Source organism: Grammomys surdaster, unplaced genomic scaffold (assembly GCF_004785775.1).
Source record: "Grammomys surdaster isolate TR1022 unplaced genomic scaffold, NIH_TR_1.0 126153, whole genome shotgun sequence".
NCBI classification, from domain to species: Eukaryota; Metazoa; Chordata; class Mammalia; order Rodentia; family Muridae; genus Grammomys; species Grammomys surdaster.
The window spans coordinates 8,554,116-8,574,540 of NW_021620961.1; the positions used below are offsets into that span (position 1 = coordinate 8,554,116).

General features: G+C 39.8%; 1 non-coding gene across 1 annotated transcript; it reads left to right on the plus strand.

The window, feature by feature from the left end:
* Nucleotides 1-5,958: 5,958 nt before the first annotated feature.
* On the plus strand, nt 5,959-6,090 carry LOC114612289. The gene has a single exon (XR_003709975.1). It is a non-coding gene; the product is annotated as a small nucleolar RNA SNORA17 (small nucleolar RNA).
* Nucleotides 6,091-20,425: the final 14,335 nt, after the last annotated feature.

Below are 20,425 nucleotides of genomic sequence, written 5' to 3' on the forward strand. Positions count from 1 at the left end.
TTTCTGATGGTCACCGGTAAGCCCTGTGAAAGGGTCATCCCAACCCCAAAGGGTTTGCAACCCACAGATTGGGAGCAGCTGCTACAGAACAACTTGATGCTCTCAGTTAGAGACACTCTTTTCATTACCATAACTGTATGATTTGTACAGTCTACATATGAATTTAATTTCGTTCCATGTTCTCTGATTCTTCTTACTCTTTAAGGAAAGTAATAAGTAGTAAATTGGTTTTGAAGCATGCATGCTTGCTTTCCAAGGAAGGAGGTTAAATACTATTGGAAGCAGTTGTGTTTAATGCTCAAAGTGGTCGTTCCTAAATTGGATGCTTGGCTGGTGATCAGATATTCTAGGAAAGCATTTTAATTGATTATAGTGTCTGGCCTCAAAATGCCCTTGTATGTGCTTGGGAAATCCATTTTTTGTACATATATATCTTCCTTAAAGAAAATTCATTCTGAGAGAGCAGAAGATGTGAGGTCATATTCTTATCTAATTAAAAATTAAGCATTCCTTTTTCTAACATAAATATTTTGTACAACACACTTCCCTTTAAGATTTTTTTATAGCACCTAAATACATATTTTTATATGTTTTGTTTTCATTTTATGAAATTTAAAAGATAATTTAGGGATGGAAACACAACTTGATAGTAGACACCTTGTTTAGAGTATAGGAGATCCTGGCTTCGACTCATAGCAACACAATAAAGTTCTCTGCTGTTTAACTTGATTACTGATCCATAAGATATTTCAAAATATAGTGCTTTGTCTGCATATATCATTACTGATGTGCTACTGCTCAACTCTGTGGTGGTAAAAGACCTTCTGTGTTTGGGTCTTCTTATGTGGTTGAAATCTGTATCTCTGTCTCTCTGTATCTCTCTGTCTCTCTGTCACACACACACACACACACACACACACACACACACACATTTTGTCTTCTTTTGGTTAGATAAAAAATAACTTATATATACAAACAAATTAAATAAAATGTGATACAACTATATTTTATTATAGTATATAATTATACAAATATGTATATAATATATAAATCATATATTATGTATTATATTATATTTAATATAAAACATAATGGCACAATTTTATAAAATTAATATATTATGTGAAACCATCATATCTCTACACGGGATTAACAATGCCCATTTCCTTCTTAATCATTTTGATAACATCATGGTGAAACAAAAAGCCCACTTTCCTGTAGTATCTAGTAGGAACATGATGTTACTCTTGTTCAATAAACATCACACCAAATCTACTTTCTTCTTCACCTTATACTTCCGTTTCATACTTTCTCATTTCTCCCTCTGTTCACATGTGAAATCCAAGATTGTGAACTGGAAAAGCCTTATTGTGTTATGGCTCACACATTTAATCCAAAGCGCTTTCTCTAAACAGGATTAAATGAAGTCAACTATAAGTCAAGGCACAGAGAAAGCAACTGGTTGGTCTGGAGTGAACACCTTGGAAATAGGAAGGAGGGAGATTGAGTTAAAGGATACTTAAGACAGCATGGAGAAAGAGGAGGGGCTTTTTCCTTCCAGTGTGTCAGTATAGAAAGGTCAGCTGGATGGTCTCTCTGCCTCTCTGAGCTAGCAGGTTTTTCACCCCAGCATCTGGCTTATGTAGAGACACTAGATATGGTTTTCTTATTTTGATATATATCTCCTTGATGATTAGTGATGTTTAGTATTTTTGTCATATACCTTTTGCCCAGCTGTATGTCTTTTGAGAAATGCCTACTCATGTTTTCTGGCTCTCAGTATATCCAGAATTCTATCTTTCAGGGTCTCCAGTGATGCTGCTTCATGTAACTCTTTGGAGATCATTGTATTTTACATGTTTCTCCAGGCTGCATGTCAGACCCATAAAGAACACATTGGAGGCAGGAATGTGAAAAGTCATGCCAGTGAACTTTGCATTCACTCAGGGGTGGCCTAAGAGGAACGATGTTCCTAAAGGGAATGTCTATGGTCTTCACATTGGCTTTGGTTATGAAGGTCATAGAATGCTGAAATTGTCACACAGGGAGTTGGTCAGTGGGGCCTGCATAGTTGGTGGTGCAGGAAGCTTTGCTGATGATATTGATCAAACTGTGACATTTATTAATAGTTTACACTCATCACAAACATAGGGGCATCAGGAGAAGATACATAGAGGATGATCCTCTTGGCTCCACCTCTCAAGAGGACCCTGACCTTTTCCATGGTAGTGAAGATATCAGTGGAATCCATAATATACTCAGTAGTACCCCTTTTGTTGATGGTAAAATATCACTCTTGGAAAGCGAATATGACCTTCCCATTTATGATATCTCCTATTCTCAGCGTTGTCTGTACCACTGGTCCTGCTGTGGGTGAAATTGTAGTAGAACATGTAAACCATGTATTTGAAGTCAATGAAGAGGTCACTGATAAAAACACTCTCCACTTCGCCAGTGTTGAAGGCAGTCTAGTGATGAGGAGACCAATAAGTCGAAGTATATTCTCTTAGACCACACTCTTCCTCAAATGGGAGATTAACACTACAGAGAAAGTTGTCTTTGGAACAAGGAGGAGCAGGAGGGTACAACCTTACACATCATTTAGACCTTACCTACTGCTCTGTTACTTCCATTTGTTTTTTTTTCTCGACAAATTCATGTATGGGTTCATCTCTACATTCTTCCTGCGGAGACGTTGGTAGTTGAGGCTGTTGGTAGAATGAGAGTCAGTTTTCCCTGAGGATATGTTCTGGGAGAGGCCACATATGGTTTAGTTGATGGTCATGTACCTATGCCCACACAGCAGCACTAAATTACTCAATGGATCTTAAAACAAAGAACATGAAGTTATACAGAAAAAGTGTTAGGGAAATACAAGAGGAATTGATGTTAAGACATTGAAAGTTGGGTCAAAATATATTATATGCATAAATGAAATTATGAAAAATTAAAATATTAAACACAAAAGTGTGTTAGATTTAAGAATATTTATAACTATCATTTTGTCAGTAAAATTATAAATCATTTCATCAAATTTTCAAGATTATTGAGCTCTTTCATGAAGATAGGTGCTTTAAGAATACTCTCACTCTCTCTCTCTCTCTCCATATATATATATATATATATATATATATATATATATATATATATATATTCTTTGAACTTGGCTTTGAGAACTTAGGTCAATAAATGTCTGAAAAAATAATCCCTTTGTTGTGTTGGGTGACCTTGGATTATTTACTTCATTGTCAAAACTCAATCAGTACTGTATAGATTTGTGTTGACACCTATCTAGTGACTGCCTGAATCCTCTTATGTCTAATGTATTTGTGTTTAGAAGAATGAGCCTCTCTCTAATTAACTTTAACTGCTAGGAAAAGATTATGCTGTGGGTTGACACCACCACTCTATTTTATGACACTGTTTATTTGGCACTTAAGAATGCACTTCATCATTTAGTCTAATAAACTATCAAATGATAGATTGTTCTAGAAGACAGAATTGGCTTTGACAGTTAAAAACAGCAGAGTATTTTACATAAAAGTCTAGAAATAATCTTAAAAATCATTACCTGTCTAAAAATTGAAATCTATTTAAATAACACTCAAAACTTTAATGAACAATGACACATTTCTTGAAACGTAGTTTTATATAAAAAGCAATAAATTAGTATGAAAGATACATTTTGACGTTGAAGGATATATTGTCTATATGGTCAGGGATATTATAATTTACCTTCGTACATTTAAAATCATGGACTACAGAAGGGGGATAGATAAGAACTTTTGATGTAGAGATTTGCATTCTATTTTTTTTTACATACATAAATCTTGCATACTTACAAAACTGCTCATACTACTGATAATAAGAAAGCAGACAATAAGAAAGCAAATAGAAACATAGATTTCAAAGGGCTTGCAATAGAATGAGACACAGATACAGGCTGATAAAATGGTGGAACTGTTTAAATTATCCAGTATTTAGACCAGTAAAGACACAGAAGGTGTAAACTGAGGTAAAAACCTGCTAGCTCAGTGAAGTAACTTTATTTTCTGAACTATATACAGAATATTTATTTAGAAGCCTGGCTCTGCATCCATACTATTAGCTGTTTAGAAATCTCTTTCTATCTTTGTCTTTCTACCTAGCTGGTCTACCTTTCTCTTGAACCCCACCAAACGCAAGAGGGCTCCTTAGCTCTCTTTCCTAGAGTACTGTTTTATCTGTGTCCTGCCAGCTGCACTGTTGTTCTTGCAAGCCCAAAGAGAAAATCCCTATCTCTTAAATATCTATTTAAGCTTTCATAAAGGCTTTTGCCATGCCGGGGCGGGGGGGGGGGGGGGAGAAAGAGAGAGAGAGAGAGAGAGAGAGAGAGAGAGAGAGAGAGAGAGAGAGAGAGAGAACTATCAAAGGTTCAATTGCTTATAAAAACATCTCTAGCTATACTTTTGGTAGGATGAACTGTATCACCATGGGGGGAGAGGCTCCAAGCCCAGTGAGTAAGGGCAGAACCCTGCCACCTTTAAAGCTGGAGGTCACCAGCTGACATTGCCTGAGGTCATAGACCAAAGACCACAAGACCTCTCCCAAGTAAATTGCCTTAAAATCGGAACTTTACATTCTTTAGCATTCTTATCTATGGAGGCTTTTAGAGGACACCAAAATTGCATCTCTTTAGGACAACAATTAGGTTTTCTACATACAGTAATCAAGTATCCTGCATCAACAATGGAAACAAATTCTTATTTAGCCATTGGACTTTAGAAATATGAAATGATGTGCTATTTTAGTAAGTCATAGAGATGACTCGATTTCTTTTTTTAAATCTTGAAATTTGTTTTCTATGTGCAATAATAAATCATAACTGTTCGTTATTTTTCCATTCTATGAAGGGGAACATTATTATTATGATTCATATATTTTGTCATAGTAACTGTGAGAGTTAGCTAAGCAAGAATTTTAGGAGGCACCACCCAGCCACCTCTGCCTATATACTGTGTGTGTGTGGGGAGAGGCACAGCCACAAAAGCATCTCCTGCAGGAGGACCTAATTTAGGACTGCCTAAGAGAGCAAGGCTTCCTGATGCAGACAATGCCAGCCAATCAGCAACTGCTGTTCAGAAGAGCCGCTTTATTGGGACCAATGGGGCACTCACGGGTGGAGGGTATGAAAGGAGCTTGCAGCAGCGTTCAGCTGAGCTTGCTGAGACGCATCTCACCTGCTCCTGGAGTCTGTGTGCCACCTCATTTCCAACCCCCAAGGGCAGACAGGATTGGGCAGTGGGCTGCCCAGGGCATAGACAACAAGAACTAAGTACTAATGATTCAATATGTGAAGCTCTCATCGTTACTGTCATCAGCATCTTTACAGTCACCTTTGCCATCATTATTTTAAGCCTTACAGTCTCCATCTGCTCAGGGTACCACAAGCTTGATAGCTATGAAGAACAGAAACGTTTTTCTCATCACTTTGGGAATGGAGAATCTGAACACAGTGACAGTAGGGTCTGTGCATGGTCACAATGTGCTTTCCGGGTCTGCCGATGGACAGCTTCTTGCTACATCAGCCATCACACGAACAGAGAGGGGGGTGAGCTTGTTCAGGACTCTTTATGATACCAATCTCATTTGTGAAGTAAACACCTTCATAACGAAATCACCCCCGGCTTTCACATACGATCACACAGAGGCTTAGGTTTTAGCATGTGGGGTTTGGGGGGAATGCGAACGTCATATATTCGCAGACTGTAGTAAATGTTGTAGGAACTGAGATGAGAGAACGACAGAGAATAGTGGAATGGGTTACCAGTCATGTACTAGATCACTGCAGAAGAACCACAGCGAATGTTAGAAAAACTTGGGATTCTACAGTAGAACAGATGGCTGGAAATCTGTTGGTATTTCCTAACAATAGAGCCATGAGTAATTTAGTCATAAATTTAAAAATCATCAGCTTCCCATGACCCTAGAGACATTGAAGGTATAGCTACTGTATCATGCATGCTTCAGTAGGTGGCAGAGGGGAGAGAAGCTATGTCTATGCTCAGTGTTCTGATCTGTGAACATCTGAATGAATAGTACATTCCCCAATAAAAGCAGGCCTGTGACAACAGCAGTCTGGCTCTAGAGTGCCTGGATAGGGAGACTGCCTGAGAGAACCACCAGTCCAGCACTGCACAGGCCCTCATGGCTCCCAGGGCAGGAAGTGAGTCCAAGACAGACTGTCCTCACCTGGAATCATTCAGCTGGGACCAGACTAGGGCCCAGATCAGGGACCTAGACAGGGAGCAAGTCTGAGATGACTATTGGCCCAATGCTGCACAGGTCAAGGTGAGCAGATCAGGCCCAAGATGACCCCTCCCTGGTGCCATAATGCACAGGAAGGGATAGCCCTCCTGAGACCACTTCTGAGACAAACCCAGACACTCAGAGACCCCAGGTGCCACTAAGAGGAGTGAGTGAGTGGTGGAGAAAGAGAAACTGAAGGATGTGGGCACAGTGAAGAGAGGCAGGACTGGAGACTCAAGGGTAGTGAGGAGCAGCCTGATGAGAGGAGCCAGTGATGCAATCTGGCATTATGGTAGAATCCTGGCCTGTGCTGCCACTGAGGACGACATATAGGTCCATAGCCCTGCAGGATCAGGAGTCAGTTACCACTAAAGGCCAGACACACATTCCTGGTCTGGGCTGCCTCCTGGGGACATGTTAATGTCTGAGAGCTGCACAGAACTGACCCCACTCCTCTCCTGGGAATCCTTAGAGAGCTAGCTCATGAGAGCAGGAGAGTTGACTCCCACCCTTAGGCAGCTGCAGTACTCCAGAGAGAAGAGCCTGACTCTAGCCCAGGGAGCACAGTAGAACTGACCCCGGCGGTGAGGGCCTGAGTGAACCAGCCCTGAGAGTGTGAGAGTAGTAGCGCTGGCCCCAACACTTGTATGCTGTGTGGTGGCATGGGCAAGGGAGAGACGCACCCTCCTCTTGCACCTTAACACATACAGCAGGCAGGAGAGCCATCCCTGCTCCCCACCAGCTGCAGTACTTGGGAGAGCAGACCCTGAACCTCACCTGGGCAGCACAGTTGAGTGTCCCTGAAGGCATGAGAGCCGTCCCTGTCCCTCACCTGCTGCAGCACTCAGCAGGCCCTGTGACTCATCTGGACAGCACAATAGAGCTGTACCCTGATGGCCACATGGTGAGCCAGCCCTGAGGGTGTGGGAAAGCTGGCCTCTCAACTTGTTTGCCATGTGTGGCCGTGTGGGTGAGGGAGAGATGCCCTCCTCTGTCCCCTTGACACCTATGGGAGGTGGGAGAGCTGGTACTGGGGTCACAAGAGTGGGAGAACTGGCCCCGTCCCTCACTCACTGTAACAATCAAGAGAGCAGGCCCTGCATCTGCGTGTTTCCTGAGGAGTAGGCTAGAGCTGATCCTGGTTTTTTGTGTTGTTGAGCTGGCCATACTCCAAGAGCAGGAGATCCGGAGAGTTGACCAGCTTAGATACCTCTCAGACCCAGATCCAGGGTATTAAATTGACCCACCTCAGCATCTATGGAAGTGATAAACTTCTGAAGGATATGAAGGGGTTGGCCTTACAGATTGAAAACTACAGGGACTCCATGACACAGGGCAACAACAGGATATCTGAGAAGAGTCCCAGTGAGGTTCTAATATTGATAGAGTAGCAGAAGCCAGAGGCCTTGTACCGGACCAATGAGTCATTGTAATGAACATTTGCAAGCAAAGAGTACACTGTGGGACACACTGTGACACACTACATTTTCCACAATGAGGGTTTTTTTTTTTTGTGATGAGGCTGCAAAGGAAGAGGAAGGGTATAAGGGGAGGGGGAGATGAGTGGGATTGGGATGGATAATGTGAAATTCACGAACAACTAATAAAAAGTTAAAAACAGATTAAATAAATCATCAGCTTCTCCTGTTAATAATAGATCTGTGTTCAAAGATGGCAAGTGTACTCTTTGAGATGTATAATATAAAATCATCATAGATTTGTTTTAATATTACTAACAAATAGTTTGATAAAATCTGTCTTCTGGCCAATTAATTTCATCAACATAGCAGAAGGGTCCATATGTTAATACCATTTTGGACTATATACATAGTTTGAATCTCAATTTTAATAATGTAAACATTGGTGTTTTCAAGGTCATGCTGGAATTGTAGATGTTTTAATAGCAGCTAAAATATTTATCTTTTTTTCACACTAAAATTTCAAAGTGGTTTTTTTTTCAATTTAAGGTTATTTTTAGTGAAGTTACAGGTTTCTTTATACATTTCCACACACACTCATTCTCAGCTGTTTCCTCAACACCACCTTTTCCTTTCCCCAAATCTCCTTCTGTCTTCATAACCACATGTGCATAACCCTCTCAATTGCTCAATAAAGTGTATTTATAGTGTTGAATAATACAACTTAATAAAGTTCTTTCTTTCTTTCTTTCTTTCTCTCTTTCTTTCTTTTTTCTTTTGCTTTAAAAGCTTATTGGTTCATCTCATATTTAGGCAGCCATATTGGTGAGACATTACTGGGAGACACAATTCCACAGCAAGCTCCCTGTCCTTCTGCCTCTTAGAAGCATAACACCAGCAGACATGCCTAAGTGGGCAGGGGAAAGCCTGCGAGGCCTCAACTCTGAGCAAAGAACTACAGGTAACTACAGAATGCTAAGAGCAGGAGAAACAGTCTTTCCCAGGGAGGCATACACCTGTCAGTTATCTAATACCAAATGGTTATCCCTGAGAAGACACATACAAGTAACATTATATAGACTTACATTTAAGAATGTATAGGTATCTACCTAGATGAATTTAGTAACAATTAAAGAAAAGGCCAAGAATTTGAAAGAGAGCAAGGAAGAGTATATGGAGAATTTGTTGGGGAGCATAAAGAAAGAAGAAAGGCTATAATAATGTATAATCTCAATTAAAAAAAAACTGTATTGGTGTGCTCATACTGAAACAATTCTAAAAGTCCCATGTGTCCTGTGTGCTAGATATTCTCTGTTGTATTTATTGAAAAAGTGGAGAAGTTCATTGCCTATTTTTTTTTATCTGATAGAAATAGTAGGGCCACTATCTTACCATAGCATCTGACACTACTCATCAGTGATTATAAATTGTAAAAATGAATTATATTATTAAAAGCAGAGGTTGAGCACAGTGAAATTTTATATTGCTATGCATTGATCCTGGTGTTTTAATGTGCATATTTATAGACTCACCTGGCTACTGTTGGTATTCATCAAAATTTGAAGACTTATATAAAATGTTGATGATAATTTAGTGCTTAGTCAAGAATAAGGAAAATGTTTATCTTTTTTTTTTGACATCCTTTGAAGACTAAGGTCCAACATAGGACAGACATATTATGCGTCCATCATTATGAAAATCACCTTAGCAACTTGAAACCAACCAGCTGGTCTTATTTCATGTACTTTGGGGGTGAGAGTGGCCTAGTTGAATTGTTTCAGCTCACTGTCTCACTTGCTTTCAGTCATTGTTGAAATTAGAGCAACATTCCCCTCTGAAGGCTCAACCCAGGAGCATCTCACATGGCCATCAGCAGTTCTCAGTTCTTCACGGATTGTGGCACCAGAGACATTGCCTCTCTGTTGGCTGCTGTCCACCGACTCTCAGTTCTGTGCCTCTCACAACCTAGGAACTGGATGTCATAAAAAGAATGATCCAGGAGAGATACAAAAGTGTAAGCCAGAGAGGTTATTGGTTCTCTTGGAAATGCATCCATTTCTTATGGTTCATCCTATGTTCACAGAGACCAGCCCTGGTACAAAATAGGAGACCTGTCTAGAGATGTGTAAATAGATGGAAGGAAGAAAAACTGGGAGATGCCTGCTTCATTGGTGTTCCCAAAAGATGAGCTGCTTACTTTGTTAGGAAGACTTTCCAGGCTTTAGGATACCTTAGCAAAAGCAGAAGGAACTCGTTTAGACACACATTAATCCTTCTCTTTGTTGACTTTCTCTATGGGGTCTTAGCTTTACAAGGGTCTGAACTTCTCTACATAGCAAACTGGAAAGATGTTTTATTGAGGCATTTAAATAAGGCACTAGTATGCTTTCTACTGAATTTTGTCACTGGAATCTACCTTCAGAAGGCTCTTTATCTATAGCTAAGGCTTAAAAATGTCTCTGTGGAATTTAGGATCCAGTTTTCTTTTATGAACAGAAGAAGAGTGATCAAACCTGACAATTTTTCAATAGATTCTGTTGATGAGGTCACAGTAAGTTATCTTTGTCATATACAACAAGTTTTGATAAAAAAAATTAAGAGTAATAGTTTGTATTATATTAACTTTTAGTGAAAATGATATATATTATTTTCTGTCTCTCTCCATATATGTGTGTGTGTGTGTGTGTGTGTGTGTGTGTGTATACACATACTCACAATCATGGCTTGTGAGTACAGACATAGTTGGCTGTGTTTGGAGAAATTTATTAGAATTATTCATGATTTTCTTTCAGAGCAGATAAGTTGAGGCATAGTTACACTTTCTTAATACAACCTGGTTCACTTTTTTTCTTTAGTCATCTTTTTAACATGCAGACTTCATTCTTTCTATGTAATTGAATCTAGACATCTGATACACGGCAGGCAAACCACAAGCCCAAGGTCTATTTTCAGGACCACCGCAGTACTTTCCATATCTATTTATCCTGTGTTTTAGAGTTCAACTTAAAGATTTACCTAATTAAACCAAGGGAGTAATAACTTCCCTTTATATTCCCTTTATATTCTTTATATTATATAAGCTGTGAATGGCTTGGGAATGGCGGCTAGGGAGAGAATAGTCTCGACTTGAAGAATGATGCTTCCTTCTCTTTTAGCTTGTTAACACACGTGGTGGCTGATATTATTGTTCCCAAAGGTGTGCTCTTCACACAAGGCATGCATATATCCCCTTTGCCATATGAAGGCCAGTGCCTTCCACCGCCAGTAACGTACTTCCCATGCCATGTGATTTGATCTGTGCAATAGGATATAAATCACTAGTCATATATACCATTGCCTAGTAGAAAAGAATTCTCCATTGGCTTGAGCCCTGACAGTACATGCGGTAGGAACAAGCAAAAGTTTCAGCTATCCTCATATCTGCAAGAGGAAAATACATATATGCTGGCTCAAACTAACGAGGTTCTGAGGCTGCTTGTTTGCATAGTCAAACATAGAATATCAGTGAACTGTGGAAGGATCATGTGCTGCTGTAAGGCCGTGCAGACAACCATGAAGGCTGCCAATCATAAGATGTCTTCTTGCATTTGCTATAAAGAAAGAGTTGCTGTCTCCATCCATCATTTCACACACTATAAAGTTACAAGCACTAATACATTCAACTGTCAAGGATATTCATGGATGTACATTTTCCATTACTCTATAAAAGTTAATCAATAGGCACCATAGTTGAAGTATTTGTGTTGTGTCCCCACGGGGTTTAGCCAGCAGAGGGCGCTGCGTGTCTTTACTGCTTCTTATGTTTCATGACTCCAGGTGCAATGTGACCAGCTCCTGTGGCTGTGACTTCTTGTGTTTGTCTTTATTTATGAGGATGGGAGGAGGTTCGGAGATGCTTCTAGAAGCCGCAAGAAAATCTTGATGTTGAATTTGTAGAGGAATTATCTCAACGTAAAGCTTGAGAACAGCTGTTCTTCACAGCTTGCTAGATAAATAAAAGTTACCAGAAGATGATAATGTTTCATATAAGATAAGTAAATAAGTCTATTAGAACGTGCAGTGTTAGCTGGGCGGTGGTGGTGCACGCCTTTAATCCTAGCACTTGGGAGGCAGAGGCAGGCGGATTTCTGAGTTCGAGGCCAGCCTGGTCTACAGAGTGAGTTCCAGGACAGTCAGGGCTACACAGAGAAACCCTGTCTCGAAAAACAAAAAACCAAAAACAACAACAACAACAACAACAACAACAACAACAAAAAAGAACGTGCAGTGTTATTTACATATTGAGGGTTATTTTTTTTTCAAGAGGTTTGTTAGTATGTTGCGGTCCAATTTTTATTCTTACTTAAGTTTTTTTAAATTTTATGTTATATATGTGTTTCTGTTTGAGTTTGTGTCATGTGTGTACATTGCTCAAGAAGACAGAAAAAGATACTCTGGAGCAGGAGTTTCAGGTACTTATGAGACTTGTGTGCTTGGATCCAAAGTAAAGTCCTCTGGAAGAGCAAGCAAGCTTTTCTAACCATTGAGCTTCCTTTTCAGCACAAGAATTTTCATTCTCGAGAGATGATTTAACTAGGTTTTCTCTTGGGACATGAGACACACCTGCTTGGCTCCCAAGACTCAGTGTGATGTTGATGTTTTTCTCTGGAAAATGCTTACACCTGTACAATACGCTCTCAGAAGTAGGCTTAGCCAGGGTCTAGTCATAGTGATTTGCACCTGGATTCTAGAATAGCTTGGCCTTTGATCTGAAGATTATGTTCTATTATTCACTTCATTTTATAGATGAATATGATTGCTTTATTTTTAGGCACTTTCAGTTTTATATGAAACAGAATAACACTCCCTACATTTAAAATTGTTTCACACACAGATAGGCACCTAAACTTTATAATGATGGATTGGTGATTAGAATTCATGTTCTATAGAAATGTAGAAATCATAATGAATAATTCCTTGCAGATATATTTTAAATCAAATATGGAAACTCAAACATAATGATGTTATTCTTTTTCATTGTATATAATACCTATTTTGCCTATTACACTCTGAAAAAAAAATCACCATTAGGGAGGAAGTAGAAACACACATTCGTAAGCCTGGCTTCACCTCATACTGGTTGTATTGCTCTGCACGGGGCATGAGAACAGTCCAGATCTGCTGGTTACAAAAGCTTACTAGTGAAGAACTTGTGTTCTGAATGGTAAGTCAGCAATAACTTCTGCTGTCAAAGGGAGTAAGCTTATTTCCAACATGTAATGAGCAAAGCAGAATTTGAACTTCAGTACTTGTTTGCTGTTGCTGATACCAAATTGCTACAATCACAAAATTTGCAATAATATCAAGCCTATTATCTTATAACCCTTGATCCAAAATACAGGACCAGAGTAGCTCAGCCAGGTATTCCTCATTCAGAAAGTGATCCTTGAAGCTCTCCATGTTATAAAGACCAATGAGAAGATACCTGCCAAGCTGGGCCCTTCCTTCCCAGAGAGTCTAGAACAGTGGTTCTCCAACTGTGGGGTGTGACCTTTTGGAGGGCCAAACCACCTTTTTACATAGGTAATATCAGATATCCTGCATATAAGATATTTACATTGCAATTCACAGCAGTATCAAAACTATGGCTATAAAGTAGCAGTGAAATAATTCTATGGCTGGAGGTCACCGCAACATGAGTAACTGTATTAAAGGGTTGTAGCATTAGGAATGCTGAGAGCCACAGGTGTAGAGAGTTTGCTTCCAAGACATTAGTTGCTTTCAGAATCCAGTTTCTTGAAGTCAAGGGACTGAGATTTCTACAACCTAGATCTCTTGTTCTTATGATTTTCAAGCAGACAACAGAAGGTCAAGCCTTTTTGATGCCTCGAATCTCCAGTTCTCTTTTCTTCTAGATAGAGAATAAACACTGACCTTAAGGGGTTATATGCCTAGTGATGGCTGCCTGGATAATCCCTCAACTTTAAAGTCAGTGATAGTAACCTTATTTACAATGCTAATGATTGCTGTCATGAACGTAAATGTATTCCTGGAATTCACTAGAGACAACAAGTACAGGGACCTGAATTCTGCTCTTTACATGACCTTAGATGATGTCCTCTTGGACATCATCTTGTAAATACTTACAAGCATTCTTATTTCATTCTGTAACAGTTATGCGCATGTAGTATTGCTTCAATAATGATATTTAGCTTCCAGAGAGGAGCTTACTAATTTTTATGAAAAAAAAACTTTTATTTTTTCCTTGTGATTTAGAAACTCAGGCCTAATTGTTGGTACCAACAGACAACTCCCAAGGTGATATGTCAACTTCTTTCCCCTGAGCTTTACATACATTGGATATAAACTGGGGCAGTTTAATAACTCCCAGGTATGGATGCTGTAGAAGATAATAAACTAATGATATCAGGGATAATGGTCATTAGGGTAATAATCCTAAACACCTGAAGTCAAAACCTGGGAACTGTAGGGGAAAAGGTAGCATCAATGCAAAGGGTTCTTTTACCTTTCCCAGTGATGTATTAGTAGAGATATAACCCTGATCTGTTCTCCTTAGCAGAGGTCTGAACAGGCTGTTCTCTTCTCAGGATCAAGTGAAAAGATTCAGGTAAACATATTTCTCAATACTTTGAAGTTTTACATGGCATCCTTCAGAGGACAGGGAATCTTACTCTTTCCTAAGCTCCCCAAGCATGCTTGTTGGGAATGAGTACTGAAGGCATTGAGTGAGAAGAAATGAGCTTCACAGAGAGATTTTCTAGTGTCTAATCCATTCTCTCTCTCTCTCTCTCTCTCTCTCTATATATATATATATATATATATATATATATATATATATATATATACACACACACACATATATATATATATATATGCACAAATATTAATAAATCAAGAGTGACTGTTAACAGCAAGCAGTCTGTGGCAAAAATACACCTAGGAGTAATGGTATGTTAATTTCCAATTAACCTATGGTCTAGGCTTAGTTACCTGAGGAAGTTCATGACAGAATAGGTAGATAGTGTATCCTGTACAGGACAAATCACTTTAATACAGTGGTAACAATGAATTGGAAACAAATGACTACAAATTTCAGGCAAAAGACCTTGGTTTACCTCTGATCCAAATAATCCACCACATGTGGATCCTAGCACAACTCCTTAACTCCTTCAAATTTGCAAACATGCATTCTATTCCTCTTTCTCTTCTATTTCATCCATGATGTGTGTGTGTGTGTGTGTGTGTGTGTGGTGTGTGTGTGTGTGTGTGTGCGTGAGAGAGAGAGAGAGAGAGAGAGAGAGAGAGAGAGAGAGAGAGAGAGAGAGATAGATAGATGCTTTCTTAGCTGCTTAGAAGTTAAGTTGCAAACAACACACCAAACAGCCCAGGGGAAGCCACATGCTAATTAGCGGTAGGAAGGAAGAACAACAAGTTATAGATTATTGCCATAAACCCTAGAACTAAAATAAGATTCACAAGCCACGTTAGAGATTGACTGACCATCCAGGGAAATGAATTTATAAGTCTAGACATAGTTTCCAATCGACATATAAGAGCATGTGTGTCTATGTTGTGAAGCAGATTGTCCTGGAGCAGGCCTTCCTAGCCTTCCTTAATGAGACTGTTCAAAACATGGTATGGTAGAATTCCTAATTATCTCAGAGGCCCACTGAAGTGTGAAGGTTTGGATGATGTCTTTCTTGTCTTTAAAGGATGGTGAAAGGCAAAAGCCATTTGAAAAGACAAACTATGCCTTGGATTTGTAGAAGTTTATCAAGACAAAGTACATCCATGTTCTCCTTCACAACTGCATGAGGTATAACACGTGGCACTAAGAAGGAAGAAAGAATTGAGCTGGGTGTCCATGATGATGAGTGACACTAATCAGTCTGGAACACTGAGATGCAGAAATGTTATGATAGGCTGTAAGGCTGAGTGTATCTTGTAAAAAACAAAACAAAAGCATTTTACTTACCATCCTGCTACAATGATCTAACTATATTGGCCAATCAGTGACCTACAAATAAGTCACAGGCTCTCAGAAATTTCTCATATGCAAAATAACAATCTTTGTCAAGTTTACTTGAGTATGAAAACTTGTCTTTCCTAGGACATGAACAAAGCTTCACTAGGACACTATCAGAATCTGTAACACTTCCTTCAAGCTAAGAAGTAATTTCCCCCAACTTTGTGAAAGCCACCAGGGCCATCTGATTTCTCTTTATGCAAAGTCCTTTGGGTGGAAATAAATGAGATGTTTTAACAGGGCATTTTCTTGCAGAAAGTAGGAAGCATAACAAATAACAGAACAATTGACTCCAGGAATAACTTTCTTGCTTTTTCTTATTCGAGATTGGCTAATTTATTTTCAGTCCTTAAGAAGAGTAAGGTACATTGAGCATGAATCTAATTAAAGTCCTGTCACAAGTGTCATAGTAATTTAGACCTGCTTGGAAGTCTGGATGCCTGTTGCAGGCTCTAATAAGATCTGGTTCCCATCTTCTCTAGCTCATTCCGCATTGCTCATTTAAAGGATCACACTCCTTACTGTGTATTGAACACTCCAGGTAATCTTGCCCCAGATCTTCCTCTGCTCCCTGTAGGTATTTTCCTGGTCTATTCCTTACCTTTGTCCAGGTCTAGACACAGGAGGTTCTACACACACCACAGTTGTGGACTGCCTTCCTCCTTTTCTGTATTTCCACTCTGCTTAGCTTTCTCAAAGCCTTTATGACTACTCTACAGAACACCTGACCTTATATTGTTTTGTGCCCTGCTCTCTCTACCCAGACTCTGGGCTTCCAGATGTATGTGATAATTTTATTTGATCTGTCTACTCCAGCCCTTGTCACTGCCTGGTCAATGCTGCATTTGGCCAACGGGACATAAGGATGCGCTCTTTTAAGTGATATGCCTTCAATTGTGTTTGATCTGAATTAAATTCTTTGTGGAAATCAGAACTCAAGCAACAGGGTTATTAAAAAAAATAAAGAAAAAGAAAAAAAAAACAAACAACTCTCGCCTTGCCTTAAATAACAGATTGAAAATTCCTAGGACAGGGTGAAACAGAGAAGTCGACGTTAATTTAATTAAAGAGGAGCCATTTAAGATAGCAGAGTCATTTTGACCCAGTGTTAATGAGGGGAAACTGACATCGCAGCTGGGCCCCTCTCCTGGCTGTGCTCATGCTGATTACCAAATACGGAGCACATTCTGCTGCATCCAGACTGCTGCCACAATGGCAGGTGGTGCCTCCAGTCTGAGTAGTTGGAGCATTTCTTGTGAGAAGGTCAGCCACCCAGGGCTCTGAGAACACGAGAACATGGGCTCTTTCTCCTACAGCAAGTCTTCAGGAGTAAAAATCATGGTTCAGAATTCAGATGAAAACTTCTCACAGGGTTCCCCCGACACGCAGTAACTACATTTACAAGCGATCAGCAGAGCCAGAGAGGAAAGCATGGGTCAAGTCAGAGGATGCACATCTCTTTCTATTACTCATTGATCTGCCTGCCCTTCAGACTCATGTTCTCCAGGAAGAAAGCCGTCCTGCTACCTCCAACGAGCATTCCACTCACTTTCAACTCATGGGTCTATCCTTCAAACCCTCAGTGCTGTGAAGAAAATATTCTTACACAGGAATGACATTCTGCTTCAAAATGGACCGTGGGCCTTCTGCCCCTGCCTGGTCCTCTGGGCTGGAGCAGACACAGAGTCGGTCTGCTCCCGTCCTGTTGAGAAACTGAATCCTGAGTCATCCAGGAGCCACTGCACTCAGAGCAGCTGGTAAGAACTCCATCTCACTCCCTAAACCCCAGAGATAGATCGGGGAGCCAGGGACATCCAGGGCACAGCAGCTACCCAAACCCCACCCCTCCGGAATTCCACTTCCCTTCTGCCCCTGCCTGGTCCTCTGGGCTGGAGCAGACACAGAGTTGGTCTGCTCCTGTCCTGTGGAGAAACTGAATCCTGAGTCATCCAGGAGCCACTGCACTCAGAGCAGCTGACACAGAGTCGGTCTGCTCCTGTCCTGTTGAGAAACTGAATCCTGAGCCATCCAGGAGCCACTACACTCAGAGCAGCTGGAGCCACTGCACTCAGAGCAGCTGAAACTGAATCCTGAGTCATCGAGGACCCACTGCACTCAGAGCAGAAGGATTTCCAGATCCAAGAGGTGGCCTGAGTCCCAGGAGTTATTCCACCCAGGAGATTAGGAGCATAAGACCACAGAGACCTCTGGACTCTGAGGAGCTCTGCCATAAGCAAGATAACTGGAAATACAGACTCCAGTTTTACACAGTGAGGGCAGATACCACTAGAGTTAACCAGATGGCAAAAGGCAAGCGCAAGAACATAAGCAACCGAAACCAAAGTTTCTTGGCATCATCAGTGCCCAATTCTCCCAATATAGCAAGCCCTGAACACCCCATCACACCTGAAAAGCAGGATTCAGAATTAAAATCACTTCTCATGATGATGATAGAGGATTATAAGAAGGAATTAAGTAACTCCCTTAAAGAAATACAGGAGAGTACAAGTAAACAGATAGAAGCCCTTAAAGATGAATCACAGAAATCCCTTAAAGAAATGGAAGAAAACACAAAGAAGGAATTAAACAAAAACATTCAGGATCTGAAACTAGAAATAGAAACAATAAAGAAAGTTCAAAGGGAGACAACCATGGAGATAGAAAACCTAAGAAAGAGATCAGGAGTCACAGACGCAAGCATCACCAACTGAATACAAGAGATAGAAGAGAGAATCTCAAATGCAGAAGATACGGTGGAAAATATTGACACAGTTGTCAAAGAAAATGCAAAATGCAAAAAACTCCTAACTCAAAACATCCAGGAAATGCAGGACACAATGAGAAGACCAAACCTAAGGATAATAGGTATAGATGAGAATGAAGATTCCCAACTTAAAGGGCCAGTAAATATCTTCAACAAAATTATTGAGGAAAACTTCCCTAACCTAAAGAACAAGATGCCCATAAACATACAAGAAGCCTACAGAACACCAAATAGACTAGACCAGAAAAGAAATACCTCCCGTCACATAATAATCAAACCATCAGATGCACAAAACAAAGAAAAAATACTAAAAGCAGTAAGGGAAAAAGGTCAAGTAACATATAAAGGCAGACCTATAAGAATTACACCAGACTTCTCACCAGAGACTATAAAAGCCAGAAGAGCCTGGACTGACATCATACAGACACTAAGAGAACACAATTGCCAGCCCAGATTACTATACCCAGCAAAACTCTCAATCACTATAGATGGTGAAACCAAGATATTCCATGACAAAACCAAATTTGCACAATATCTTCCCACAAACCCAGCACTTCAAAGGATAATTGATGGAAAATGCCAACACAAGGAGGGAAACTACAACCTAGGAAAAGCAAGTAAGTAATCTTCCAACAACCCCCAAAAAAGATACAAACATAACTTTACCTCTAATAACAAAAATAACAGGAAGCAACAATCATTTTTCCTTAATATCTCTTAACATCAATGGTCTCAATTCCCCAATAAAAAGACGCAGACTATCAGACTGGATACACAAACAAGACCCAGAATTTTGCTGCATATAAGAAACGCACCTCAGTGACAAAGACAGACACTACCTCAGAATAAAAGGGTGGAAAACAATTTTTCAAGCCAATGGTCTCAAGAAACAAGCTGGAGTAGCCATTCTAATATCAAATAAAATCGACTTTCATCCAAAATTAATCAAAAAAGATAAGGAAGGACACTTCATACTCATCAAAGGAAAAATCTACCAAGGTGAACTCTCAATTCTGAACATCTATGCTCCAAATGCAAGGGCACCTACATACATAAAAGAAACTTTACTAAAGCTCAAAACACACATTACACCTCACACAATAATAGTGGGGGATTTCAACACCCCACTGTCAGCAATGGACAGATCATGGAAACAGAAACTAAACAGAGACACTTTGAAATTAACAGAAGTTATGAACCAAATGGACTTAACAGACATCTATAGAACATTTCATCCTAAAACAAAAGAATATACCTTTTTCTCAGCACCTCATGGTACCTTCTCCAAAATAGACCATATAATTGGTCACAAAACAAGCCTCTACAGATACAAAAAGATTGAAATAATCCCTTGCATCTTATCAGATCACCACGGACTAAGACTGGTCTTTAATAATGACAAAAACAATGGAAAACCCACGTACACATGGAAACTGAACAACTCTCTACTCAATGATGACTTGGTCAAGGAAGAAATAAATAAAGAAATAAAAGACTTTTTAGAATTCAATGAAAATGAGGACACATCATACCAAAACTTGTGGGACTCCATGAAGGCAGTGCTAAGAGGAAAGCTCATAGCTCTAAGTGCCTACAAAAAGAAACTGGAAAGAGCACACACTAACAAGTTGACTGCACAACTAAAAGCTCTCGAACAAAAAGAAGCAAATACACCCAGGAGGAGTAGAAGGCAGGAAATAATCAAACTCAGGGCTGAAATCAACCAAATAGAAACAGAAAGAACAATACAAAATATCAATAAAACCAGGAGTTGGTTCTTTGAGAAAATCAACAAGATAGATAAACCCTTAGCCAGATTAACCAGAGGGCACAGAGACAGTATCCAAATTAATAAAATCAGAACTGAAAAGGGAGACATAACAACAGAAACTGAAGAAATTCAAAAAATCATCAGATCCTACTACAAAG